The following is a 6984-nucleotide window of genomic DNA, read 5'->3' as shown; positions in this document are numbered from 1 at the left end:
GGAAATAGAACTTTAATTAATTCAAAAATTCCTTGAGATGAATCATCATCATCCAAAACTCTGAATATTGGTTCTTCTATACATTTAGAAGATATTCCTGAAAATCATCCGTTATACAAACAACTGCAATCTTATCTATCGGATCAACAAAAAATTGTAGATTCTTTTGCGTCCATAATTCAAGAAAATTCTGAAGATAAGCCTTCATATGAAAAATTCGATGCTAGAGAACTTATATTATATATTGAAAATCAGTATATTCCTGGACAAAAAAATTCTGAAGAAGCATGGCGAATACTAAAAAATTATCTTACTGCCAACGTATATTTTACTGGTGAATCATATAAAACTCGGACTTATTATGAACACATTTTAGTGCAAATGTTCAGTGCAACCTTTGATCACAGCCCCCTCAGAGAAACTACCCCTGGAGTACATGGATACTCCAAAATGGTAATTAAAAAACTTATTCCTATTGAAGAATGAGGTATTTCGTCAATGACTCAACGATCTATGCCAATGGGGCTAATGGGACAAACACTTGCCAATTTCACCTACTGAGATTATATTAAAGCCTTTTCTCAGGTATTATATTATAATAATTATAAGCACAAACACACTTGGTTTATAAAAATTTGTGCTAAAGTATTTGTAAAGCCTATTCCAAATTGGTTTATTCAATGGTCGACTCAACATGGACCTACATTCAAAATATTACCTCTAGAATATTCTTCTCTGTACTATTCATGGAAAAAATCTTTCCCTTTCTTAACAGAATTATATCTTTCAGATCATATTTGTAAAATCGATACTATTGATCAGATGTACTTCTACATAGAATTCTCTATCCCTTGGATCCATCGATGGTCCGTATAAATAGGCTATGACACTCAACAAATTCCTACCTTATACCACATATTCTATTGTAATTTCTGGGACAAATTGCTTCGAAAAGATCCCGAGACTAAACTCACCTATGGTCATGATCAAAGGGAGGAAATAATTAAGAAAATTGCTGAATATGAAAAAACTCCCAAAAAATCCATTTTGGTTGAAGAAAAAAGTTTTAACTATGTGTCTAGAAGAATTTCTGCACATGACAGGAATAAAATGCAAATGATAGAAGAATATTTATCAGAAGTCCGAGATAAATTACTTCAAACTGTTGAGCAAAATTCAGACATCTCAATGAATAGCACCGATGCAAATACTGAAGATATTACCCATTCCCAACCTCTAAAAATTCTGATAGAAGAGGAAGAAATTGAAAAGGGTGAAGCATTCATCAAGAAATGGAAAGGAAAAGACAAGACATGACTGACAAGACATGACTATTTGAAAAAAAAACCCCTCTAATCTCTCCTTTTTGTAATAGTAAAATCACTATGCACAGGGACCCATCCATTACTGTGCAAGATTCCCTCTTTTATTATTTATAGACGCCTCATTCTTATGAAAAGGCAGGAGTTAAGAAGTTCTCTCCTTTTTTTTTCTAAAAGCTCTCCCTCTCTCTCTATCTCTCTTTGTAATATATTTAAGAATTAAATAAAGAAGAGGCTACTGTTTACTACTATTTTAGTCTGGTTCCCGGCTAATCAGGTACATATTTCTTTCTTACTTGTGTGCATTTAATTAAACTTCTACCCTAACCTGGCCATGACTATGTCCGGCTGAAAGGTTTCTTATATCTATGTTGAAGATCTAACTTCGCTGACATGTTAACTATGAAAGCTCTAGACTCTATCAAAATATAAAAGAATCTTTCTAATTTATTGACTTGGTTCCAAAATGGAGGTACAGTCGAGTTCAACACACTTATGTTAGGCTTGTCTTTGTGACTTCGTCTAGTAAGTTGTACCTCTCTAGCCCATCGTGCTATTAAGAAAAGGGCGAATTCTGCACAATTAGAACTTCTAGACACATAGGTTTAACATAAGGGTATTAAATCTCTGACAAGCCCCATGTTTGGGTAAAAGAGAAAAGAGCCCATACAGTCATTAAACTATTTAAGATTCTTTTCTATTTTGGTTGGTGCTTTGGTTCGGTCTTCCAACTTTTGCTTAATCCGATATTATTATATGGTCTGGTAGGCTGAGAGGCATACCCCAGCCTAAGAGATCCTGTTAATGGTATCAAAAGGGTGAATTCTGCACAATTAGAACTTCTAGACACATAGGTTTAACATAAGTGTATTGAACTCGACTGTACCTCCATTTTGGAACCAAGTCAAGAAACTATTTAAGAATCTTTTCTATTTCGGTTGGTGCTTTGGTTCGGTCTTCCGACTTTGGCTTAATCCGATATTATTATATGGTCTGGTAGGTTGAGAGGCATACCCCAGCCTAAGAGATCCTGTTAATGGTATCAAAGCCTGTGAATTTTCATAGTAAATATGTTAAGTGGGGTGAAGAATTTGAGCATAGATATAAGGCTTTTATAATTATGGATATGGGAGAAGTTAGTACTAAAAGTACAAAACTCGAAGAGGTAGATTTATCTCAAGATATGTATTTACTAAATAAATGGACTATTCCAAAAGTTGAATTAAAAACCATATATGAATACGGATTTTTTGATAAAATAAAACATAAACAAATTATTAAAACAACTGAACAATCCCTTGCTTTAAATGCTGATGAATAGTCTATTCAACTCCAAAATAAGCATGATATTGATATTTTTAAATGTAATTATAATTATATGCATATTGGCCTAGTACAAATTGCCTTTCGACCTTTAACACTAAAAGGTCTACCTGAAACATTTTTAGCTACTTTGCGTAATGCTAGAAATTTAAATTTTAGAAAATCATTAACAGGATCTCTTAGGCTGGGGTATGCCTCTAAGCCTACCAGACCATATAATAATATCGAATTAAGCCAAAGTCGAAAGACCGAACCAAAGCACCAACCAAAATAGAAAAGAATCTTAAGTAGCTTAATGACTGTATGGGCTCTTTGCTCTTTTCCGAAAGTAAGTATGACCATTGGAAAGCTAAATTCATTGATGGTATTCCACCTTTATTTGCTGAAAGAGTTAGGAAGTCACTTAAGTCAATATCAAACCAATAAATTTCATTTTCAAGGAATTCGTTGTGATTAAGGAATAAATCTTCTTCTATTAGGTTATGAATTAGAGTTTCTAAGATAAGAAAATGAATATCTTTGTTTAAAGGAATGCATTTGATAATAGTAATTATAGTTTTCTCAGAGCGGAAGTATGTGTAAAAATTCATGTTAGATATTCGCGAGATAGAAAATCAGGCAAAGAATTTTCACTACCCTTTTTATATTGTATTTCATAATCAAAAGGGGCTAACTGAGCTTGCCATCGTGCAAATATTAATTTAGAGGCATCATGTTTAAAGTCTTTGTTATACATAAATTTAACGGATTGGGCATCAGTTCTAATTATAAATTTTTGATTATACAAATTATCTTGGAATTTTAAAACACATTTCACAATAGTTAACATTTCATGAGCTACTGTGGCGTATTTTTTCTGACTTTCAGTCCATTTACAAGAGTAAAATCGAATCAAACATTCTGTTTTTGTATGGAGATTAACTTGTTTAAGTATTCCGCCATACCCAATATTAGAAGCATCAGTTTCAACGATTTTCAAACAGTTAGGGTTTGCAAAAGATATATAAGGAAGAGTTTGAACTCGGTTCTTAATTAATTTTACTAAATCAGTGTGGATTTGAGTCCAAGGAGTTTTGTGATCCTTTTTTAATCTATCATATAAAGGAACTAAATCTCTAGACAAATTTTCATAAAAAGGCGAAATATAGTTAAGACTACCGAGGAACCTTTGGAGTTGTATTTTATCAGTAATAATATCAGGGAATTTTTTAGCAAATTTTAGAACTCATTGTATAGGCTCAATAGAGCCTTGAGAAATATTATGTCCTAAAAATCTAATATTTGTCTGAAATAAACTTATCTTTGGTTTGGAGATGACTAAGCCATTTTGAATAATTATTTGTTTAAGCGTATGCAAATGTTTAAAATGAGATTCAAGGGTTTTTGAGAATACTAAAATATCATCAATATAGACAATGATAAAGTCCATATAGGGATTAAAAATGTCATTCATAATTTTTTGAAATTCTGAATTAGGTAATTCAAAATCATTTTCAGATGTAGAATCAGATTAGGAATCAGAGGTATATAACAAATTATAAACTTGGTCATGAACTTCTTCAGAAAGTCCTAGGAACTTGAGTTTTTGTAATTTGCAGTTTGGAGCTATATGACCATACTGGTTGCACTTATACCACTTAATTTTTGCCAACTCTCTTTTTGATCTATTTTTCGTGAATCTAGTAGACTTACGGAAGGATTTTCTAGTTTCACGTTCTTCTTTGGTTCTATGCCTAGAACGTTTATTTCTATAGGATTTATTAGGCTTGGAATATCTTCGGGTTTTTCGTGCTAAAGGTTTATCCATACCAAATTGTTCACAAAAGTCTCTTAATTGGGATTTTTCTTTGATTTTGTCGAGCTTAATTTGTCTGGCTAATTTTAACTCGTTGCAAAGGGCTAAGCCTTCTTGAGTACAAGCCCATAAGTTTTTTTTGAATACTGGACTTCGCCATAAGATCCTCTAAGTGATTTTCTAACTCTTTCAGCAAATAAAGGTGGAAGACCATCAATGAATTTAGCTTTCCAATGGTCATACTTACTTTTGGGTAAATCCATAACCCTACTAAGAAAGGTGTCTTTATACCATCTAAATTCTCCTAAGTGTTTGCATTTTAAACCATTAAGAAGAGTTCTAATGTTTTCATACTGATTGGTAAATCTTCCTCCAAAATGTTCAATAATTATAAGCATAAGGGTATAGACAGCATCTGATCGTCCTGCCCGAAGTGGTTGACCTAAATTATCTTTTCCAGGTTTATCATTGGTGGCATTAAAAATAGCCTCGCGTTTATCATCGTCCAGGAAATTATCTCACCAGCCTCGAAGTTGGCCAGTAAATCCCGCAATAATTATTTTACAAATTGTTGGGTCAGTACGATTGGCTCGATTCTCTAGCGAAGCAGTGACTGTGGCAATAGTAGCATACATGGACATCCGATGGATAAGAATAGAGATTTGTCGATCAGATAATCCGTCAATATTCCATTCATAAATAGCTTCTCCACTATAAGAAGTATTTGTTTGAATCCAATCTCTTTCCTCTATTAGAACATCTTGAGGAGTTGGAAGTGGATAATAAGCAGTAGACATATGGGGAATATCAGCGTATTTTTTTTTCCGGTTGTTTTTTAATCATACCTTTTAGCTTATTTAGCTCGGAAGAGATTACATCTCCAGTATTTTGAGTAGATTCGATATTATCAGCAAAATTAGACTCAAGATTTTGTACAAAATCATCAGAAATATTAAGAGGTTGAATGTTTAAACGAGAGAATTTTTTGTCTAAGAGTTTCTAATTGGTCTAATTGAGAAACCTTTTCAAATCCTTCTATTCAGGAGGTCTTTGGATACAAGGTTTAGATAAAATATAGCTCTCTTCATCTTTGTTTTTGGAAGTAGAAGGAATGTCAGAGGAATTCATCTGGGTACTAAGTTTGTTAACTAACTCAATTAATTCGTCAAGTTTTTTATCAAGAGAGGAAATATGTTCTCCTAAAATCTTAACATAAAGACTCAAATAATTATTTTGGGCGATAAGGTTATTTATTTCAGAAACAATAATTTTTCCAACATCTTCACTGACAAATTTTTGGAAAGCAGAAAAAGTCATTCCTGTATTATTGGGTAATATAAAGGAAGACTGAGGAGGATAAAGTGCCTGAGTAATTGTATCATCAGAATTTTGATAAGATCTTTCAATTATTTTGATATATGACGGCAAATATGCAGACATGAACCATGGTACAAAAAAAATGATTTTATTATGTAAGACACATATATCATAGAATTCTTCAGAAATATTTCGTAATTCATCAGGATTATAAGTTTCAAAAAACCATGTCATAAAGGTTTTCCATGTTTCTGAAAAAAAATTTACCTTTTATAAATGCTATTTATCCTTATACGCATGTTGATGTAAATGGTTTTAAGGCTACTTATAAAAATAAACAAATCTCTTATCCCTTGTTATAGGATTAGTAACAAAAGGATAAGAGATGGGTTTTTGAGAATACTAAAATATCATCAATATAGACAATGATAAAGTCCATATAGGGATTAAAAATGTCATTCATAATTTTTTGAAATCCAGAAGGAGCATTTTTTAAACTAAATGGCATAACATTCCATTCATACTGTCCAAAAGGGACATTAAAAGTAGTTCTATAAGTATGCTCTTTATCAATTTGAATTTGCCCATAACCAGATTTTATATCAAATTTAGAAAATATATTAGCATCATATAATCTAGAAAGTAAGTCTTTTTTGTTTGGTATAGGATATCGAATCCATTTTAAAACTTTATTCAGAGGTTTATAGTTTATAACTAATCGAGGTACTCCTCATTCTTTTTCAGCAACATTATTAATATAAAAAGCAGTACAAGACCAAGGGAATTTTGAAGGTTTTATAAGACTCTTTTGCAGAAGACTATCAATTTCTGTCTTACAGAATTCTACTAACTCTGTATTCATTTGACAGGGTCGAGATTTTGTTGGAATTTTTTCTTCACTGAAGTTATTTTCATAAGGAAGAGAAACAATATGCTTCTTTCTATTCCAGAAAGCATTTGGATGATCAGCACAAATATCAAGAATTAATTGATTAGAAATTATTTTATTTTTTCTTGGAATTTTACTGATGTTAAAGTATCAAAAATATTAATACTCATTAGTTCTAATTGTAAAAAATTAATTTGCTTTTGTTTCATACTGATAAGGGCATTTATATCCCTTGTTACAGGATTAGTAACAAAAGGATAAGAGATTAGATGAATTCCTCTGACATTCCTTCTACTTCCAAAAACAAAGACGAAGAGAGCTATATTTTATCTAAACCT

This window comes from Capsicum annuum, chromosome 1, assembly GCF_002878395.1.
Source record: "Capsicum annuum cultivar UCD-10X-F1 chromosome 1, UCD10Xv1.1, whole genome shotgun sequence".
Lineage (NCBI taxonomy): Eukaryota > Viridiplantae > Streptophyta > Magnoliopsida > Solanales > Solanaceae > Capsicum > Capsicum annuum.
This window is presented reverse-complemented; position numbering follows the sequence as displayed.